The 22,892-nt window shown below is 44.3% G+C and overlaps 1 long non-coding RNA gene across 2 annotated transcripts; it reads left to right on the top strand.

Moving 5' to 3' along the window:
• The first annotated feature begins 550 nt into the window (after nucleotides 1-550).
• On the top strand, nucleotides 551-22,094 carry LOC123361867. Of its 2 annotated transcripts, none has more exons than XR_006576256.1 (5): nucleotides 551-646; nucleotides 12,080-12,112; nucleotides 20,572-20,620; nucleotides 21,625-21,661; nucleotides 21,975-22,094. It is a non-coding gene; the product is annotated as an uncharacterized LOC123361867 (long non-coding RNA). The 2 variants fall into 2 exon arrangements; XR_006576255.1 differs by having other exon boundaries at nucleotides 21,609-21,661.
• Nucleotides 22,095-22,892: the final 798 nt, after the last annotated feature.

Below are 22,892 nucleotides of genomic sequence, written 5' to 3'. Positions count from 1 at the left end.
AAACAAATCCACTCACATATAACATTTTCCCCAGATATTAATTATACTAATTTTCTGTGATGGAATATATGCCTACATCCACACCATACACATTATTGTAATAATCTTTGTACAAAGTTTGTCTCATAAGGTATCACTTGAAAACTCATAATTTGCTGGTTAATATTTTCCTGGTAAAATATGTGTGGTAACATTGCATGTGAAATTACAAGGTTCCTCTATATGATATTATTAACACACATTCCAAACCCCACAGCTCTGCCCAGGCAGAAATCAGATCTGCTCCAAACAAAGGAAGGAATTTGTGCTTGCTTTAATTTGCATTTAAGCAGTAAACAGAGTCATCAAGTAGGAGAGAAAACGAAGTTCAAACAGGTGAGAAAAAAACCAGCAGGTACTATCCTTCTACATAGACTCTTTATCTCCTGGGTTTCAGTTGGAAATGTTTTTCAAGAGGGGGACTGAAACTATAAATAGGAGGGACAAACACCTCAAGGGATGCAAAGACTGAAGTGGGCAAGAAAATCCTCCCTTCTCCTTGCCCAGCTCAGTCTTTGCACCTGAGAAGATAAAAGGACCAGCCATTGGACTTCCAGGGGAGGGGTCATGACCTGAGAGTTTGATCAGTAATCTGCTGGAGCATGTGGTGAGAAAGTTTGCTTTGCAACTAAGATAGGGTTTTAAATGTTAGTGTTTTATTTTTATTGTAACCTTTTGTGACTTTTAAGCTTTATTAGTTGTACACCCTTTAAATTATCTGTTTATAGTTAACAAATTTGTTTTACTGTTTTATCTAATCCAGCATGTTTAAATTGAAGTGTTTGGACAACTATTTAAGGTCACAAACGGGCATATTATTCCTTTAAAGGAATAATGGATTTAATATATTTGCTCTGCCTAGGAGAGGGCTGGGTAGTACAAGACATTTCTGGGGGGAAATCTGGGATGGGTGTCTGTGTTGGGGGTCACCCTGCAGTATTACAAAAGCTGGTGAGAGCCAAGGTACAGCTGTTAGGCTGCAGATACAGACAGTCAGGGTGTGGCTTGTATGCTGGAAGGCTGTTTGAGTGGCCCAGCGTGGGAGCTAATACAGCAAGGCATTGTAAAACCACCAAGATTGTATGGCAGGGGTGACATAGCCCCCATTAGTCTGGATTGTGCCTGTGATATGTCAAATGTGCATAACAGGGGAATAAACTATCACCCCAAAAACTGTTCAAGTCACTTAGAAGAACAGATGGAAAAACAAGAAATTACAGTGTTATAGATCCCTGTGCAGAATTATCACATTAGTAAAATGCACAGATCTAAGGAGGACTTGCCAAATACAGAATCAGCAACCTCAAAGGGGGGGGGGGGGAATTAATATAATAATATCTAACTCTTATATAGCACTTTTCAGCTTTAGATCTCAGTGTAAACACAGAGAGGAGGAACTATATAATCAATAAAAAGAACAGGAGTACTTGTGGCACCTTAGAGACTAACAAATTTATTTGAGCATAAGCTTAGGCTCAAATAAATTTGTTAGTCTCTAAGGTGCCACAAGTACTCCTGTTCTTTTTGGGGATACAGACTAACACAGTTGCTATTCTGAAACCTATATAATCAATAACAGGATAAATTAAAACAAAAGGATACTTCCTACAGCAGTGTCCAAAACACAAGGAAATGGAAGAAAGATATTCCCTCCAATTATCAGAAACGCTACTAGATTTCCCATGTTAAAAAGTCATGAGGAAAAGGTTGGAGAGAGGGAAAAGATAGCAGATAGAGCAACATGCTGTCTAGTAATCTCCCACTGAATGAGAAATGGATAGTAACATTTATAGCATGCTAATAAACTGAGTTAATTAAATTGAGAAAATGTAGCAGGACTGGCAAAAAGAAGGGGAAGACGTAAAGGGGGATGGGAGATGTAGAGGGAAGGACTGCAATCATGTGCAATTTAGGACTCTGGCCTGTAGATGGTAACACTCTGGCACTGACGAGACAGCCCGAGCAGCACATAAGAGGCTCAAAGAAGAAAGGAAAATTCTCCTCTCAGTTACGTTGTGAAGAATGCACAGTATGAAGGGGAATAACGTCTCTCTTTTTCATCCCACTTCCTACTATATCCAGTGCTCATGTGGTCTGTGCTCCAATATAATGTTTGTAGAAAATGAAACATTTTGGCTTTGGGACTGAAACAGACTCCTGAGAGATCAAAATTCCGTTGGACAGTTCCTCTGCACTTGAAACCACTTTTTGTTTGATAATAAATAATGCTTTGCATGTATGCAGCAATCAGTACGCTCAAAATTACTTTACAAACATAAATATTAGACCCACTTTTCAAGTATAGAAACTGGTAAAAGATTAGAGTGGTCACTGTTAAAAAGTTAATGTTTTCCAACAGAAGTATTGAAAATACCAGTTTTCCTGTACTGAAATAACTGTTGGAACTGTGTGTTAGAATAATAAAGCTGTCACACAGGAATGTTAGTAAGAGTCTGAACTTTATTTCTTGGCCCCAGTTACATGATAGGGGTCAGGTTTACAAAAGTATAATATGCCCCTGTCAGCACAGTCAGTAATATTCATTGACTCCTGTGGTTATTGTTGTATCGTACTTTAAGAAAATCAATGCAAATGAAACATAACACTACCCAAATAAGTTATAACCACCACAAGCTAATGTAGCCAGTAAATAAAATATACTATTGCCCCCTTTTTGGCCCACGCAGTTAGCTAATATTTGGGTTGTTTCCATTAGGAGGAGAAATTGATGAAAAGAGTCAGGATTTCTTTGGTGCTATCTTGTTTATTTACAAACCGTGTTCAGGGAAATAGGACTTTGTACATTCATCAGCTTTAAACAGGCCAGTAATTGATGGTATTCATTAACATAATAATACAAACAAAGACATTTAGGATGGAGATGATGATAGACTAATGCAGTGTTTCCCAAACTTGGGACGCTGCTTGTGTAGCGAAAGCCCCGGCGTGCCGATTTGTTTACCTGCCACGTCCGCAGGTCTGGCTGATTGCGGCTCCCACTGGCCGCGGTTCTCTGCTCCAGGCCAATGGGAGCTGCTGGAAGCGGCGGCCAGTACGTCCCTTGGCCCGCGCCGCTTCCAGCAGCTCCCATTGGCCTGGAGCAGTGAACCGCGGCCAGTGGGAGCCGCGATTGGCTGGACCTGCGGACATGGCAGGTAAACAAATCGGCACGCCGGGGCTTTCGCTACACAAGCAGTGTCCCAAGTTTGGGAAACACTGGACTAATGGAATCCTCCTGACAGATCAGAGGATTATTCTTCCTCCTATTGGACATTTCTCTGTAACAGTCTCTGAATTTCATTGGTTTTCTGATCACATGACACTTATTTTCTCAGAACAGGTATCAGAGGGGTAGAACAGCTCTTGCTTCAGTGCCTCACTGAAACTTGCTAAGTTTGAGCAATAAGAGTCACCAGCTTGCTAATATTCGTCAAACTGGAGCCTCACAGGAGGCTTGTGTGATAGCTAAATTAAGACCAGGTCTGCACTATAAACTGTCTCTCAGGGGTGTGAAAAATCCAGTGTAGATAGTACTATGTTGATGGGAGAGCTTCTCCTGTTGATATAGGGTACGTCTACACTACAGGATTATTCCGATTTTACAGAAACAGGTTTTTCAGTCTGCCCCACCCCTTGGAATTCTGGGTTGAGGTACCAGTGCCTGATGGGGCAAAAATCATTGTCGCGGGTGGTTCTGGGTACAGCCTCACCCCTCCCTCTGTGAAAGCAGCAGACAACAGTTTCGCACCTTTTTTCCTGGGTGAACTGTGCAGACGCCATAGCACAGCAAGCATGGACCCTGCTCAGCTCAATACCGCAATCGTGGACGTTTTAAACACCTCGTGCATTCTCGTGCAGTCTATGCTGAACCAGGACCTGCAAAGCCAGGCGAGGAGGAGGCAGCTACGGCAGCGCGGCGATGAGAATGATGAGGACATGGACACAGAATTCTCTCAAATCGCAGCCCCCTGCGCTTTGGAGACCCTGATAGTAATGGGGCAGGTTCTAGCCATTGAACGCCGATTTTGGGCCCGGGAAACAAGCACAGACTGGTGGGACCGCATAGTTTTGCAGGTGTGGGACGATTCGCAGTGGCTGCGAAACTTTCGCATGCGTAAGGGCACTTTCATGGAACTTTGTGACTTGGTTTCCCCTGCCCTGAAACGCCAGAATACCAAGATGAGAGCAGCCCTCACAGTGGAGAAGCGAGTGGCAATAGCCCTCTGGAAGCTTGCAATGCCAGACAGCTACCGGTCAGTCGGGAATCAATTTAGAGTGGGCAAATCTACTGTGGGGGCTGCTGTGATGCAAGTAGCCAAAGCAATCATTAAGCTGCTGCTACGAAAGGTTGTGACTCTGGGAAACGTGCAGGCCATAGTGGATGGCTTTGCTGCAGTGGGATTCCCTAACTGTTGGGGGGCAGTAGATGGAACCCATATCCCTATCTTGGCACTGGAGCACCAGGGCACCCAGTACGTAAACCGCAAGGGGTACTTTTCCATGGTGCTGCAAGCACTGGTGGATCACAAGGGACGTTTCACCAACATCCACGTGGGATGGCCAGGAAGGGTTCATGACGCTCGCGTCTTCAGAAGCACTACTCTGTTTAAACGGCTGCAGCAAGGGAATTACTTCCCAGACCAGAAAATAACAGTTGGGGATGTTAAAATGCCTGTAGTTATCCTGGGGGACCCAGCCTACCCCTTGATGCCATACACAGGCAGCCTGGACAGTGGTCAGGATCTGTTCAACTACAGGCTGAGCAAGTGCAGAATGGTGGTAGAATGTGCCTTTGGCCGTTTAAAGGCGCGCTGGCGCATATTACTGACTCGCTCAGCCAAACCAATGTCCCCTTTGTTATTGCTGCTTGCTGTGTTCTCCACAATCTCTGTGAGAGTAAAGGGGAGACCTTTATGGCGGGGTGGGAGGCTGAGGCAAATCACCTGGCCGCTGATTACGTGCAGCCAGACACCAGGGAGATTAGAAGAGCACACCAGGAAGCAGTGCGCATCAGAGAAGCTTTGAAAACGAGCTTCATCACTGGCTAGGGTAGGGTGTGACTGCTGTGTTTGTTTCCCCTTGATGAACCCCCACCCCCCTTGATTGACTCATTCCTTTTAAGCAACCCACCCTCCCCCTTCGATTACAGCTTGCTTAAGGAAATAAAGTCACTATCGTTTAAAAATCATGTATTCTTTATTAATTCATTATAAAAAGAGGGAGAGAACTGAGAAGGTGGCCTGGGTGTGGTTTGGGAGGAGGATAGGAGGGAAGGAAAAGGCCACTACAAAAATTTCACATTAATGACACCCTTTTGGTTGGGCTGTCCACGGAGGTGGAGTGGGCGGGTGCATGGAGCCTCCCCCCACGCGTTCTTACACATCTGGGTGAGGAGGCTAAGGAACATGGTGAGGGGGGAGGGTGGTTATACAGGGGCTGCAGCGGCACTCTGTGATCCTGCTGCCGTTCCTGAAGCTCCACCAGACGCCGGAGCATGTCAGTTTGATCGCGCAGCAGCCCCAGAGTTGCATCCCGCCACCGCTGATCTTCGTGCCACCACCTCTCATCTCGAGCGTCTCTCCTGTCCTCACGTTCGTCCCTCCTATCCTCACGTTGGTCCCTCCTGTCCTCACGGTCACTGGCATCTTTCCTGTACTTTGCTACCACGTCCTTCCACTCATTCAGATGTGCTCTTTCATTGCGGGTCACTTCCATGATTTCGGAAAACATTTCTTCTCGCGTATTTTTTTTTCTGCCGCCTTATCTGAGATAGCCTTCGGGACGGAGTAGGGATGCATGAGGGAGGGGAAAAAAGGGAGAGAAGTATTTAAAAAGATACATTTTACAGAACAATGGTTATACTCTTTCACAGTGAACAGCACTATTCACCTTACATAGCACATGTGATTTCACTACAAGGTCGCATTTTGCATCTAAATATTGAGTGCCTGCGGCTCTGGTGTTACAGATCTCACAGACGCAGGTCCGGGCATCAGAATTCAGCTTGCATGCGGCCATGGTAAGCCACTGTCTTTCGGCTTCTGCAGCCTTCATATATACAGTGCTTTACCCCTCCCACCACCGCATGGCTGGTATCATGAAAGCTCACTGCTAATCACCCCCCTTTCCACCCCCCACCACCCCACCGCGTGGCTAGTAGCTGGGAAGATCCCTGCTAGCCAAACACGAAAAAGCTCATCACTATTTCACTCCTCCCCTCCCCTCGCTTGGCTACGTGCAAGGAAGGATTTTTTTTAAGCAGCAGGCCACGAACCCAGTAGGAAAATGGGCATCTCTGTCCCCTTAATTAAATTCCTGATTTTCAATCAGGTACCCTGAACGATATCACTCTGCTGAGGATAACACAGTGAGATAAAGAACGGATGTTTCTTGAATGCCAGCAATCACCGGGACCATACGCAGCTATGCTTTGTCATGCAATGATACCAGATTACTTGCTACATGCATGGCGTGGTAAAGTGTCCTACCATGGTGGACGGAACAAGGCTGCCTTGCCCAGAAACCTTCTGCAAAGGCTTTTGGAGTACCTCCAGGAGCGCTTCATGGAGATGTCCCTGGAGGATTTTCGCTCAATCCGCAGATATGTTAACAAACTTTTCTAAGTAACTTTACTGGCTGCGAATCCATCCCAAGTCCTCAGGGCAAATCAATCATTAAAAAACGCTTGCTTTTAAACCAGGTTTTATATTTACAAAGGTACACTCACCAGAGGTCCCTTCCATGGCTTCATTGTCTGGGATAGTGGCTTGGGAGGGCTGGGAGGGTAATTCCGACTGGGTCAGAAAAGGCTCCTGGCTGTTGGGGCTAACAGAGTGCTGTGTGCTCTCTGCAAGGTCGTCCTCCTCACCTTCCTCATCGTCATCTTCCCCGTCCGCATAATCCTCAGCCATGGCTGAGATTACAACCCCCACCTCGGAATCCACGGACAGGGGTGGGGTAGTTGTGGCGCAGCCCCCTAAAATTGCATGCAGCTCAGCGTAGAAACGGCATGTTTTTGGCCCTGCACCGGACCTTCCGTTTGCTTCTTTGGTTTTCTGGTAGGCTTGTCTGAGCTCCTTAACTTTCACTCTGCACTGCACTGAGTCCCTGCTGTGGCCTTTTTCCATCATAGCCTTGGAAATTCTTTCAAATACTTTTTCATTTAGTCTTTTGGAACGCAGTTCTGTTAGCACTGAATCCTCTCCCCATATAGCGATCAGATCCAGTACCTCCCGTGCAGTCCATACTGGAGCTCTTCTTCAATTCTCAGGAGACTGCATTGTTAACTGTGCTGATGAGCTGTGCGTGGTCACCTGTGCTGATGAGCTCTCCACGCTGGGGAAGCAGGAAATGAATTTCAAAAGTTCGCAGGGCTTTTCCTGTCTACCTGGCCAGTGCATCCGAGTTCAGATTGCTGTCCAGAGCGGTCACAGTGGTGCACTGTGGGATACCGCCCGGAGGCCAATACTGTCGATTTGCGGCCACACTAACCCTAATCCGATATGGTAATACCGATATTAGCGCTACTCCTCTCGTCGGGGAGGAGTACAGAAACCGGTTTAAAGAGGCCTTTATATCGATATAAAGGGCCTCGTAGTGTGGACGGGTGCGGCGTTAAATCGGTTTAACACTGCTAAAATCGGTTTAAATGCGTAGTGTAGACCAGGCCATAGTTACTGCCTCTGACAGAGTAGTACCTATATCAGTGGGAGAAGCCCTCCTGTCGGCATAGGTAGCGTCTTCACTGGAGCACTACAGCAGCACTGCTGCAGCGTTTTAAGTGTAGACCTGCCCTAAGCCTGTAGTGATGTTGCTTAATCACCTGTAGTGATGTTGCTAGAATAGGGACTAGGACAAGGTTGGAGGGGAGAGGGGGATGTGCTGCCAAATTGTCTGAGAACCAGAACTTGTACCTTTGCTCTGGGACTAGATTCTTCATCTAGTGGAACTTCTGTGGTTCAACAGACTGGAGCCCAAACCAGGAGAGGCAGGGGGTGAGGAGTGGGAAGGAGGAAGGCACAGAGGCAACTAGAAGCTACCAAAAGCAGTACTGGATTTTACAATGGCGCCAGTGGTGTCATCGCACCAGGCCCATTATGCTTGCCAGGCAGGAGCACTGGAAGCTCCCTAGAAGTAGGAGGGCCACAGGCACCTGGACCATGCCCCCCCTCCACCTTGAGGAGTCTCTGCTCGGCCTCTTTCCCTCAAGACCCTGCCTTTGCTCCACCCCTTCCCGCCCCCGCTCTGCCTCTTCCTGCAAGGCCCTACCTGCTGCTTGCTCCTCTCTGCCCTCTTCTCTCCCCGTCACTCATTTTTAAGGCAGGAAAAAAATGATGGGGGCAATGTCCCCCTGTTTCCCCCCCCATTCCGGTGCCCCTGGTGCCAGGTGTCCGTTTTTTGACCGGAAACTCCAGGTGCCGGAAAGGCTGGTTGAAAAGTGGACTGGTGCTGATTGGACACTAAAAGTCCAGTTACAGGAGTAACTCCCCACCTGGAGGGTGGGAACAACAGCCGCTTCTGCTGCCTGGAGAAGCTGCAGAGTGCAGCTCAGCTGGAGAGAGAAAGAACTGGCTCCCAAGGACCCATCTCCAGCAGAGAGAAGTAGGTACTGGCTCTGTGCTGCCCCAAGGGGAATCCTGTCCATCACCCCATGACGTGCTTGCCCCGGGCCCCTGCCTCACTCTGGGGACCGCCCGCCCCATCTTTTACACTTGTTCCCCAGGGGGTCCCACAAAAGGTTAATTCGGCCCTGCCAAGGAGATAGGCCAGGAGGGGTAGGCAGCCAGCTTCTGAGAAGGAAACTCCTCTGTAGTGAACAGTTCAATATTGGCTGTGGTGTTGATAAATAAAATTGTTATGGTGAAGAAGCCAATAAGTATTTTTATCCTCCCCTATCCTTCAGAAATTAGAAACTAAAATTATGTATTTCATACTTAATTCAATAAAGCCTTGTGTTTTTAATTTTTTAGAAGCTGTATAATATCTAGTCTGCCACACTGGAGTGCACTAAATGCAGGGGCCTTATCACAGAATTTAAGTAAAGCTTGCTATGACACACATGGTGCCTTGATCATATGTGATAAATTTTCCACCTCTATTTTGCAACTATGGCATTTATTTATTAGTTGTGTAGATGCCTGCAGCTGCCAAATATAGGCCTGATCATAAAAAGTGCTCAGCACTTGCCAGAAGAGTGAGCTCCCTCAACTCCCATTGAGGTTAAATTAAGGGATCCTTGCAGGATTAAGTCATATGTGAACAGTTGGGTGTGGGGGTGAGGAGAGCTGGATGCAGCATTTTACTGTATGTAGGAGTAGATTTTTTCCAGATTGCTTATCTGGTATGTGATTATTAAAGTGCAGTTTATTTCTGAAATGGCTAAAGTTGGCATTGTGAGATTCTCTGTTTATTGTCTCTCAGTGATGTCCTATAAAGCTTGCTTAATTTCAAAATTAAAAGTTGGATTGTTCACCCTAACTGCTAGTCTTGCAAACTCAACTTCAGAGTCAAGCTGGGTTCTTAATGGCTCAAGCATCGTTACTAGTAAGAACACTTTTGCAGGCCAAATTCTTCCATTCCTTACAATTCTGGATCAAATTACACCCCAAGTGATACCTGTGCAATTCCATTCTCTTCCCTTCTGCCCAGTTATACTTGTATTCACTTGCAAGCTAAATTCTGCTGTCAGATACATTTAACTACACCAGTGTAAATCCTTATTCCCTCTAATTTTTCCTATGTGTTGGTGGAATGAATTTTGTTATGTGCACCAGTACAGAGGTGATGTGTGACATATGACCTCCATATTGGTGCACATAACAAAATTCATGTGGCGGGGTGGGGACGAGGAGTTCGGGGTTGGGGTGCGGGGGGGTGAAGTCTCTGGCTGGGGGTGTGGGTTGGGGCAGAGGGTTGGGGGGTGAGGGCTCTGGCTGGGGTTGTGGGCTCTGGGGTGGGGGCTGGGGAGAAGGGTTTTGGGATGCAGGCTGCCCTGGGGCTATGGTGGGGAGAGAGGACTCCCCGCAGCTGTCTCCCCCTGCAGCTGCATCTGGGCTGAGGAAGGGGGGCAGAGGCACCTCTCTCCACCACGGCAGCTCTGGGACTGGGGCCGTGGGAGAGGCGCCTCTTCCCTAGCTGCGGCAGGTCCGGGCCAGAGCTGGGTTAGGGGGCATGGGAGGGGCACCTCTCCCTGTCATGGCAGGTCTGGGGCTGGGGGAGAGGCATCTCGCCCCCCCCCGGGCCGGATTAACACAGATGCTTTAGGGCTGCAACCTTGGGCTAAGGGGGACCCCGAAAAATAAATCCTTAATTATAGACAATTCAGTGGTCACCAACCCATCGATAGCGATCGACTGGTCGATCCTGGAGCCTCTGCCAGTCGATCGCGATCTCCTGGACGCTAAAAGTCCAGCGTCTCAGCAGGGCTCAGGCAGGCTGCCTGCATGCCATGGCCCCATGCCACTGTCAGAAGCAGCCGGCTGCTGGCATGTCTCTGCGGCCCTGGGTTGGTGGGGGAGGGGAGGCTGTGTGCTGCCCTCGCCCCCAGCACCGTCCCCACAGCTCCCATTGGCCGGGAACTGGCCAATGGGAACTGTGAGGGCCGCACTTGCGGGTAGCACTACCCTGAGCCCTGCTGTGTTGCCGGCCAGGAGCCGCCTATGGCAAGCGTCTCCCAGGCTGAAACCTGCACCTCACACTCCCTCCTGCACCCTAACCCCCTGTCCCAGCCCAGAGCCTCCTCCTGCACCCAAAGTCCCTCCCAGAAAGAAACTGATATAACAGCTGTTCTAAAGTAAGAAGTAGGCTATTTTGAATTAACTTACCAACTATATTCTACATGTTTAAGACTGAAATGCAACCACACAATGGCTTTATGTTAATTAAAAGGCAAGTTTAGTATAGCAATAGCCTCGTTGCCATAATTGTGATCATTTTGTTTTAAATTAGGAAAAAGACTTGTATACAGGGGGCCCGCAAAATCTAATAGCCCCAGGCCCACAGGAGAGTTAATCTGGCCCTGGCCCTGCCCCGCCTGCATGGCTTCTGTGTGGCTGCACAGTTTAGAAGGAACTTAGGTGTAAATCCAAAGTAACTCTACTGTCAAATATTTTCATTATATCAGGATTGCCAGGGCGAGGACATCTTATTTTTGAACAATACAGTTATTTAAGAATGCTCAGCATACTACAGTATGGCAGGCTATTTGCAATTTATCAGTGTGTTTATATCTATGGCCACAAATTAAACATATCCTTAGATTCCCAGATTTATGTAACAAAAATAATTATACAAGGCCATTGTTTATCATGTAGTATGTGAATTTGGCATCCGATTTCACTGTAGCAGATGAATTTAGAACGGTTGATAAATTATTTGTGAAGCACAATCACTTGAATCATAGGTAATCTTAGTAGACTGTACTTCCTTCAAACACAGCCAAGAAAAACTCTATTACCAATATGTGTTTCAGTGGGAAATAAAATCTATCTTGTACATGTGCATGAGGCACATCTTGTATCACCGTGCCAGATATACTTGTAAAGAATTATTTGCAGTTATTAATTTTCAGCTTGAGTAGAGGTGAACTGATTTGTTTTATTACTATAAAAGAATAAGTTGGCTTAGCAGAAACTGTACCTATTATACATTATACGGTGCAAATGAATGTTCATAACAACTCAGCAGCTTGACTTCGATGTTACTGCGAATCACCATCACAAACAGAAAGCTATGCTTAAAGGGTGTTAAGGTTGCAAAAGTACTCAGGAGTCTGCAAATATGAAATCTAAGATCACAAACATAGCCTTAACTATCACCTTCTATGTATGCATTTATTACAGAGTCATATATGTTTTTCAAGTGTAATATCATCCTTAGATACCTGAAACTCACTTTAATTAAATATGCATACAAACAAAACTTGGCTCAAATGTATGAATGTAAAAGTGTATTTAGAACATGATGAAAGATACCTGAATATTTTTTTCTCACTATCTGCCCTGCTCTTCTTTGCACTTATGTAGCTATTTTTATCTTTCAGGTGCAAACAATAGCTAATCAATCATCACAACAGGTAAGTACTAATACAGCTGAAGAGACAGAGAGAAAGAGAGTGAAGATGCCATGCATGCTTCACTTTGCTGCCTTGTTATGAAATCTTGTAGATTACAATTGCTGCACTGGTGTGGTTGGGATATAACTAAGGTCCTGGTCCTGCAAGCTGCTCCTCTGAGCCCCACTGAAATCAATGGGATTCCTGGTGAGCACAGGAGTCTGCCTGCATGGAGCGGGTTACAGGGTTGGGGTCTTAGTTAAAACTATGTTTATAGGCTGCCTGGTTGTGAGAAGTTTGTTAAATCTGTATAACAAAGTGCCTGCTTATCCATAGTGGCAGCACAACTGATTTTCAAAAGCGATTAGTGATGAGATACCTCAATTTTAGATTGTCCAACTCAAGAGGGTGGTTTCTTAGCACTTTCAGAAAGTCACACCCCTTTAAGATGTCTGAGGTTGAGGCACTCAAAATCACTCATCTCTAGATACTGTTGGCTTATGTATTTAAACTGTTTCTCAGTATAGCTGAAAATGTAGCGTAAACAGAGTCTAAGGGTATGGCTACACTGGCGAGTTGCAGCGCTGGAAAGCCTCCACCAGCGCTGCAATTAGTAAGTGGCCACACCTGCAGGGCACTTCCAGCGCTGCAACTCCCTGGCTGCAGCGCTGGCCGTACACCTCACCCAGCATGGGGAATAAGGATTCCAGCGCTGGTGCTGCAGCGCTGGTCATCAAGTGTGGCCACACACCAGCGCTATGATTGGCCTCCAGGGTATAAGGATGTATCCCAGAATGCTTTTATAAATTACTCTCTTTGTTTTGTTATGCAGCCTCTCTTTGTTTTGTTATGAACGAGCTCCGAGCGGAGCTCCGTTGCTTATCTAAAAAACAAACAGAGCTCCTGTTTGCTGTGATCATCTGTACCTGGCTGTAAACAATCAAATGAGAGGCAGGCAGGGAGGGAGTGAAACAGCGGGGAGTCGTGTTGGCTGCAGGCTGTTTGCAATTAAGAGTTAAGACTAAGGGGTCGGAAACATGTTCTGATTTTTCAATGCAGGAAGCTTAAAGTGACCATACGTACTGGTTTTACCAGTACAGTACTGGTTTTTTGGACATTGGTCTGGTTAGTCGTGAGATGTAACCAGTACAGTTTAGGACTACAAAATCAAAAATTATTAATTTATCAAAAGATTGAGTACATCAAATCAATCCTTGATAAAACAGCCTAAATCAATTTTATTAATTTATCCTAGTTTTATTTTTATTTTACATGACGGTTCTCGTTGTTGGATCTCGGCAATACTCAGCATTCAGCACACGCACTCTCACTATATTGTGGCCGCAGCGACTCTTCGATAATACTCCCGCGCATTACATACAGCCTGACCGTGGGAACTCGATGATGATGTCATCACACAGAGCCCGCCAAAATCGACCAATTCGGTGTTAGCTTTGGACTATAAAAGGCCCTCCGCAGCACAGGACAGGCACCAGTGATCTGGCATCTTCAGACCGTGACACTGGCCCTCAGAGCTCCACGCTCTCTCGGTTACTCGAGCTTTTTGCTCCGCCGTTTTCACGGCGCACCTTGCTGCTTCACCAGGACCCGATGACTTCTCCCCCTTGGACCAGGATCGACGCCTTCGCCCCTTTGGACCAGGCCCAGCGTCTTCGCCCCCCTCGATCCTGGACCGGTGACTTCGCCCCCTCGGACCAAGACCGACATCCGACGAAGTTTGTAATAATTGTTTATTTTTGGACACCCATGGCGCCAAAACGACGAAAGTGCGTCTTCAATGACGAGTTAAAATCGAAATATACATTCATCAAAGCAAGTACTAATAATGACAATAGTGAGGTGGAATGTGTAAAATGCAGAAGTATATTTTCTATTGCAAACAGTGGAAAAACCGACATTGAAAACCACATACAAACAGTCAAACATAAATGGGCCGTGTCTGCAGCAATTGCAAGTACGAGTGTGACATCATATTTTAAGAAAAAACAATTTGAAGATGCTGAAAGAAAACTAGCTGCAGCTGAAGGTTTATGGGCGTACCTCACAGTAATGCATAATCACTCATTCCGATCAATGGATTGTACCTGCAAACTGATTAAAACGTGTTTTGATGCCAGGTTTACATGTTCTAGAACAAAATGCGAGGCAATAGTTACCGATGTGCTGGTGCTTTATGCAAAACAGTTATTGGAAGAGGATTTAGATGCTGCACATTTTATTTCTATTTATTCGGATGCATCAGACCACAAGGAAGTAAAGTTGATTCCCATAATAAGAAGATATTTTTCATACCAGTCTGGAATACACGTCAAAATTTTGGAAGTAAGAGATTTGCCAGGCGAAACATCTGACATAGTTACTGATTATATTTTGGAAGTGTTAAAAAAGTATCATTTAGATACCAAGGTACTTGGATTTTGTGCTGACAACACCAATACTAACTTTGGAGGAATGCGAAGAAGTGGGAAAAATAACATTTTTACCAAGCTGAAATCAAATTTGGGTGGAAGAGAGCTTGTGGGAATTGGTTGTGCCGCTCATATTTTGAACAATGCTATACAAACTGCAGCTGACTGTGTACCAATTGATGTGCAAAGTTTCATCACCAAGATTTATTCATACTTTTATATATATACAGTGCGTGTTAATGAATTGAAAGAATTTTGTGAATTCGTGGACATCGAATATAAGAAAGTCTTGGGATGCAGTGTCACATGATGGTTGGCATTACGACCCGCGATTGAGCACGTCCTACAAATATATCCTGCCTTAAAATCATATTTTGCCTCAAACGAGAAGAGCCCCACAATTATCACAAATTATTTTGATAATTCAGAGACAGAGTCTTGGCTTTACTTTTTGCATAACGTGTCATCAATGTTCCACAATGCTATTTTGAAAATAGAAGGACAGGAGATTTCTATTATAGAAACTAGCAATATTTACAGTGACTTAAAAACAAAATTAGCTGACAGAAAAGCAAACGTTTTCTTGCCGTTACAGGTGCGGCAAAATTTGAAGCAGCTTGAGGAAGAAGGCATATTAAAACCTGCTATTTTCAAAGAAAAAGTGGTAGAATTTTATGACACATGTATTCAATATCTAGAGGAATGGGAAGGACCTATTAAGCATACCGAAAAATTCAATTGGGTTTTGTTAAACACTAAACTCACCCATGACAACATTCAAGTTTGCAGTGATTACATTCTTCAGTATTTTTCTGAAATCAATTTAGTAGAAGATGAACTGTTTGATGAAACCTGCTTTGTCCTGCGCTACATTACAGATGAAAAAATTACTCACTGGAGACAAAATTCTGTACCACTGTCGAACAGATGGATTGAAATATTCAAAGCCTTCAGTGAAAATGATGTTTCCTACAAAAATATTGGCAAATTGGTAGAATATTGTCTGTTTACCAGGAACCAATGCACCTGCCGAACATCTTTTTTTCTTTGATGAACAATATCTGGTCCAGTGATAAAACTCAAGTACATGTTGAAACTTTGAAATGTTTGCTAATTACTAAATATAATTTTAACCAAACTTGCATGGAATTTTATAAAAACATCCAGGAAAACGAATTATTATTAAAATCAATCCACTCTTCACAAAAATATAAGAAGCAAAATTAGGAATGTAGATTAAGTACTTTTGTACCATTTTTTATTAAAACCATTTTGTTTTACTGCTACACTTGTTTCTTTATTACTTGGATCCCAAAATCCTAAGTATACAATTATGTACTAATCTACCCATATCAAATTTTTTTTTCCGCAAAATTACTTTCATAATATATAATATAAATAAAAGAAGTACATTTTATTGTATTCTTTCACTTAAAGAAAAAAAAGATAAGCATACTCCGCAATATTTTTTCAACTTATATTCTACGACAGCGACTATTACTCATGCTGGCTGAGCTATTTTAAATGTCCTGGTTTTAAATTTGAAAAAAATGGTCACCTTAAGGAAGCTAAACACACAGTGTTGGCTCCAAAAATCCCCTCTCTCTTTCCCCCCGCTCCCTGTCACACTAGACCCCACTCCACCCCCCTCTTTTGAAAAGCACGTTGCGGCCACTTGAATGCTGGGATAGCTGCCCATAATGCATCACTCCCAACAGCGCTGCAAATACTGCAAATGTGGCCACACACCAGCGCTGGTAGCTGTGAGTGTGGCCACACACCAGCGCTGGCCCTGCACAGCTGGATGACCAGCGCTGCAAACCGTAAGTGTAGCCATACCCTAAGTGATTTGGCCAAGATAACTGTGGGAATGAGAAACTGCTGAGTTCTAATCTCACCTAGTTTTGTGCCCAGAACACTAAAAGTTTTTTTCTTCTTTACTGTTGTGAGGTGCATTGTGGGGGCAGCAGAGCAGTAAAGGCTGAACAGATGTCCTTCACCCCTTCTACCCATGCAAGGCCTGCCCCTGGTTTAAGCTTAGAGAGGCAGGGGCACAATGGATGCTGGGGTATTTCTGTATGTTGCATCTTTAAAAAAATTGTATATGTAAGGTTGTTTTGGCCCCCAAAAGATCAGACTGCATGTTCCCCCTACTGGGGATCAGACACAGTATGTCAGATGGCTACGTAAAAAGGATCCCTGAAGTTCTGTATCATTCTTTGTTGGCATTGTTCAAATAGTCCTGAAACGTAAACTTGCTCATCTTGTGTTGCTGGGAGGCATGCATATTTTGGAACAATGTTCTAGGAAAGTTGAACTGCATACTAAATACAGCCTGTCCGCTCCCAGAGACATCAGGCAAGGTTCTGCAATCCAGTGGCCTAAAGAGGTCATAAACCTGTGTGGAGCCAGCCTCCAGGAAATACTGCTGGTGTAAGGGGATTGCTCAAGTAGCATATTGCTGCTGGAAAGGGTCTATGATGCTGTCCTGCAGCCCCTGGTGCAGGGTCTGTTTCAGGGAAGAATGATGCAAAGCCAGAGCATTCTATGCTAGCCTCTTCTTATACATCAGCTGCTGAGGCTGCTCTAATATATCAGGGGTGAGTTAGGTCCCTAGATGTGACCAGAGTATATGAGGAAGTACAAAGGTGTCAAAGCCATTCTTAGTACCTTTTCCATGCTCGGTAGAGTTCAGGAGGGACAAAAACTGCCACTCTCTCTCTTATTGCTTAAATAAGAAAATGAAACATGTTAACGATTCTGTTTATTATGTTTCATGGCATACAACAGAGAAGTTAGATAAAAACATAAATATTCTTGCAGGAAGGCTGCAACGTAACACTATATTTCTTAGTTAAAACACAAGAAGCCCAAAACAGAGAGAGAAGAAACAGGCTGTTCCCTAAAAACAGAGGCACGACTCACCTCATCTTACTCTAGGCTGGCTCTCTGCAAACAGACTGCTACGAGTCCCAGATCTCACACTTCCCTACAGAGCCCTTTGGCTTGCAAGCCCAACCAGGAAAAACCCTTGAGCATTTAGAGTGGCGGCTTACAATGTAAATATAGTTTTCAATACACCACGTTTATCATTAATTAAAAAGCATAGTAACAAAAATAGTATTTGGTAAGAACTGGAGAGCTCATTCTCTAGCCATGCGTAAAGAATTGTTCATTGCCATATTGGCAGGGCCGGTGCAAGGATGTTTCGCGCCCTAGGCGAAACTTTCACCTTGCGTCCCCCTCTGCCCTGAGGTGCCCCCGCCCCCGCGGCAGCTCCCCCCCTCCACCCTGAGGTGCCCCCCTATCAGCAGCTCCCCACCCTCCGCCCTGAGGCACCCTCCCCTGCCCCAGCTCACCCCTGCTCCGAGCACGAGCATCCCGAGCACGCTGTCGCTCCTTCACTTCTCCCGCCTCCCAGGCTTGCAGCGCCAATCAGCTTAGGCACCGCAAGCCTGGGAGGCGGGAGAAGTGAAGCAGCCACGGTGTGCTTGGGGAGGAGGCGGGGCAGGGGTGAGCTGGGGCAGGGAGTTCCCCTGCGTGCAGCCCCCCCCCTTACTTGCTGCAGGCGGCCCTCCCTGCGCTTCCCTGCCCCAGCTCTCTCCGCCTAAATGCTGGCGGTGACCGTGGCGGCCGAAGATCCGGCCGCCACGGTCTCTGCCGAAGAAAATGGTGCCCCCCAAATCCCAGTGCCCCAGGCGACCGCCTAGGTCGCCTAAATGGTTGCACCAGCCCTGCATATTGGATGCAGCTGCATCTCATAAAAAAAGAAGATAATAGTGTGGGTGAAATTTGCGAACATGTACTGTGGTGGGCTTCCCAGGGTGCAACCTGGAACTGAGGTACTGCTAAGCTCTCTGGCATACCAATCTGGGTCCTCTCTCACACTGTGAGGCTGTTGCAAGCTGCAATCCTCGCCAGGTCTTGCACTTACACAGCCATACACAAGCTAGGACACCTCCAGCTGCAGTTACATGAATGCTTTCGCTAGCCACTTATGAACCACCAATAGAGAGGTTTCAGCCAGTTCCTCCCAGCCCCCGAGCCTAGGATCCCAGAGCTGTACCATCTTGCCCTGGTCAAAAGCCTGACCAGTGTAAGTTCATTACTCAGTCCACCCCTCCCTCAATGTGGAGAGGACAATGCACCAGCCCCTGTTCCTGAGCAGATTTCCCTTTTCACAGCTTTATGAACTACAGAAAGATAAATTTTAAGTTATATGTGTATAGATCGAAGTTTGTAACCTAAGAAATAAAACAAAATCACAATCTAAGTTCTATACTCTAGACAGGGTTTGATTCAAACCATGTCTCACCCTGATGGTACAAACAGTCCACCAATCTTCAGGCTTGTCTACATTATCAAGCGGGGTTGATCTAAGATATGTAACTTCAGCTACATGAATAGTGTAGCTGAAATCAAGATACTTAGATCTACTTACTGCAGTGTCTTCACTCCCATCAACTCTGCTTGCACTCCTCATTCTAGTGAAGTACTAGAGTTGACAGAAGAGCACTCAGCAGTCAATTTATTGTGTCTATACTAGACGGGATAAACCGACCCCCGCTGGATCGATACACTACCTGCTGATCCAGTGGGTGGTGTAGATAAGCCCTTCCACACACAGGCTAGAAATCCCTTCAGTCAGGGACTACATTCCCAGTTCAGTCTTTGTTCCTAAGGTGTTTCCAGGTGTTGAGTTGTTGGGGGAGTGAGGCCAAGTGGTGATGTCACTTCCCCCTTTTATAGTTTCTGCCCTGTGGAGAAAACTTTATTCTAAGCAAAGTCCCCAGCACAGTTTGTTGGAAAAGTACAGGCACAAGATGGAGTCCAGTGTCACATGAGCTGGTCATATGCCCTTGCATGCTTCAGTGAGTCATAGCAGAGGCCATTTACCCATATCCTGGCTAGAACGTTCACAGGAAAGTCCATCAGGTAGGGATAGGCCATAGAAGAAGCTTATTAAGAAACACAATGAGCCATTACCTTGAATGGCTCATCCCAAATGTGCTGGCTAGACTGGATGTAAACTACCTTATGGATGTCACCCAGAAGCAAACACATTTGAAATACTGGTACATAGTCAATATTCATACTTAAGATACAATGACAGCACATACAATCCAACATGATATTAACATTCAACAGATCAAGACTTTTAGAATGATACCTTACAAGGCATACTTTGCACAAAACATATCATAATTATATCATCAAGTTAAATATGGGGGTGCCAGGGTGTTACTTTGGGGTACAGAATGTCACATATACCAAAAAAAAAGGTTTTCCTGGGCACAAAACTGAAAGTATAATTTAATACTCCCCTTCAGAGTTAAATTTGTAGATGTGTAAAATATACTCTGAAGTGCAATAAACCATGCACAGTTCTAAGTTATAAAATATGCATTTCAAGAAGAATCCATGCACATTGGCTTGAACTATACACAGAGGGTTAGTTTCTTACTTAATCTGGCCACAAAGAATTCTATGGACAAAGAGGAAAAACTCCGCTGTGAATGATGAGCCTGAATGGATTGAGAAATAGTGGGTTATTCTGACAGTTATTTACTCTCTTCACTATATAAAGATTGTATGTCAACATTCAGAGCCAGATTGTGATGCGCTCAATGCACCTTAGTATCTTATTATTACGTTACACCATAAAGTCAAGAGTATTGCAGTCTGGCCCCAATTCAACAACTTTGATCAGGTGGGTAGTCCCAAAAAGGTGGAGCTGATTTTTTCTGTATACAATCTCTATATCCTGGTACTTGTGTGATGAACATGGAGTCAGGATTCTTTCCTTTATTGGCTACACAGTCAGCTCAGGGTGGCTGCAGAGCATGGATTTATTGTAATGACCATATTTATTTTAATAGAGAGAGACTCTTCCATAGAATCTCAATTTAATCTAATTTTTGCTTAGGTTACCTGGCAACTTTTGTGGCTTTTATTTCATAATTTTTATGTTTTTTGGTCCCTTTTTTAAAATTATTTTTTTAAGAAACACTTTTTTTTTAATTAAGCGTTTGAAGTGTTTTTGTTCTGTAGGTATGCTGACCTTCTACCATCTGTGACTGCTTAATGACATTGACTGAAGGTAGGTCTTATGATATGTGCTTCTAGGTTCTTTGTAATTGAAGCTGGCGTATTGCAGTAAAAAGTTTATGGGCTCACTGGAGGATTCATACCAGTGGGTTACACCAGAGTAAATAAGTGTTCTGTAACTGAAAATGGCCAGTATTCTGAAGATACCGCATATGTATTTCCTGAGGAAGTAGTTGGTGCCATGCATTTTGGCAGTGCCATACAGGATTGTTCATACACAATAAGTTTAACAAGAGTAAAGATTTGAAGTGTGTAACACTGGAGTCTAATTATCATTCAAAATATTAATATTTTTACAAATATTTTACATCTTAAACAAAAATTATTGGAAATGATTAATTAAGGGTCCAAGTATTCCCCCCTGCATCTAGTTCTCCATCAGTCACTACTAGAGTTATGTGATTTATTTATTTTTTAAATCACTGGCAGTTTAAGAAATACAAAAAAATCATTTTGGGTCAACCTGAAACTAATTTTCATTTTAATTTTCAAAGAACCAATGAGCTGAAAAAAATTGTTCAACCCACTATATTTTGTTTTTATTTTGGGCATCTTGAACCATATTTTGAATAGATGCAAAGGAAATAAAGGGCTACATTCATATGAGGACTTAGGCACCATTCAAAAAACCGAGGAAGTGGAGGTGCTCCCCTTTATATCCAACAGCCCAGTGATTAGAGCACTCATGTGGCAGCGGCAGGTTTGAATCCCCTTCTGGAGCTTTACTTATAATCACTTAATTATGTGTTGTTTTTGATCTTTGCTTACATTTTTGCAAATTTTAAGAGGCAATGTTAACACTGAGTGGGAGTGATGATAGTGAGAGATGTGGGATGACATGGCAGTGGGGAACTGGCTGCATCCCTTAGTTTCTCATTTGTAAACATTCTGGTTTGGGGGCCTTAAAGGGTGTAAAAAGTATTGGGATTTAGGGGTTGATGGGTTTTTGTTTTGGGTTTTTTTTCAGTTTGTGTTAGTAGGTTTCTATTAAAACAGGCAGAAGAGGATGAAGATGGAAAAGGAAAAAGAGGAAGTAAGTACAGAATTCTCTTTCCAGTCAGTAATAAATTAATCTTTTGCAATAGTGCACTACTATAGAGCAAAAGGGGTAACATTTCTCCTCCATGACCTCTACAAGCCATCGGTATATTTGATTACCTTTATTGAAGTAGCTTGCAAATAGCTAGTGGTCAATAAAATGACATAGCCCTATTAAAAAAAAATCTAGACACAGTATTTGATTTGATGAGCATCAGCAATATTTAATTCCACATTACTCCCCTTGGTTTTGAAGAATTGTAGCTTAGGCTCTAGTCTACAAAAATAAAATATTCTCTCCTTTTTAGATGGCAACTCAGGTCTGGTGTGGAGCTAGTCTTCTCCTTCTTCCCTTCTGTGGGCTGGTAACTGTTTCCTTGCCTAAATGGCTGTGTGGTGTATGTGCCCCATTGCATCTTACAATAAATGGTTTGCTGTCTTGTGTGAGATACAGTAATGCAGATGCTTGCTCATGAATTGGGATGTGTCTCAAGGTCAAAGCTGGAATGTGTCTCAAACCAGCAACCCTGGATTCTCTCTTCAGATTCTTTTAGGGTGCTCTATTTATAAAGAAAAGACACAGCACTCACCACTCTTATTCTATACCAGATGGAAAAAGAGCTGGAGACCTGTTCCCTATTAATTCTGGTAAAACCTGTTTGCAGTGTCATGTCAATAAATATATTAACACTGAAATTAAATTTTCCCAATTTGTGCTCCCAGGAAAAGGAAATCCAGGAATCCAAGTGGATCCTATCATAGTGGCCCCAACCCAGCTGGTCATAGCTGATTATAAAATGGATTCCACCATTCTCCACATACTGTACACAGGAATTACTTTAATGCACCATGACTAAATTTATGGCACATCAGCCTCACTCTTGCCATTGCACCAAAATGAAGGATGCAGGTTAAAGGCAAATGTTATCCCAGTATACTTATAGGCCCTTTGCAGCGCATTGGAAGGGGCATCAAGGTGCCTTAGTACCCCCTAGTGGCAAAAATCACATTGATAAAGTTCTGGAAAATACACAGTGTGAGAATATGCAGATTTTTAAAATCTATATAGGAAAACACACAATCGGTTCATTTTAGCTGTCAAAACTGTCTTATAATCTGCATGGAGCACATCTGAGTTAGTATTTCTCCCCAATGTATTGAACCCAAATGCTCTTCGTATTTTAAAATAACCAAAGAGTAATAATAAAAAGTTGCAAGATGACATT

This window comes from Mauremys mutica, chromosome 1, assembly GCF_020497125.1.
Source record: "Mauremys mutica isolate MM-2020 ecotype Southern chromosome 1, ASM2049712v1, whole genome shotgun sequence".
Classification (NCBI taxonomy): domain Eukaryota; kingdom Metazoa; phylum Chordata; order Testudines; family Geoemydidae; genus Mauremys; species Mauremys mutica.
Note: the sequence above shows the minus strand (reverse complement) of the source record. Positions and strands in the feature narration are given on the sequence as shown.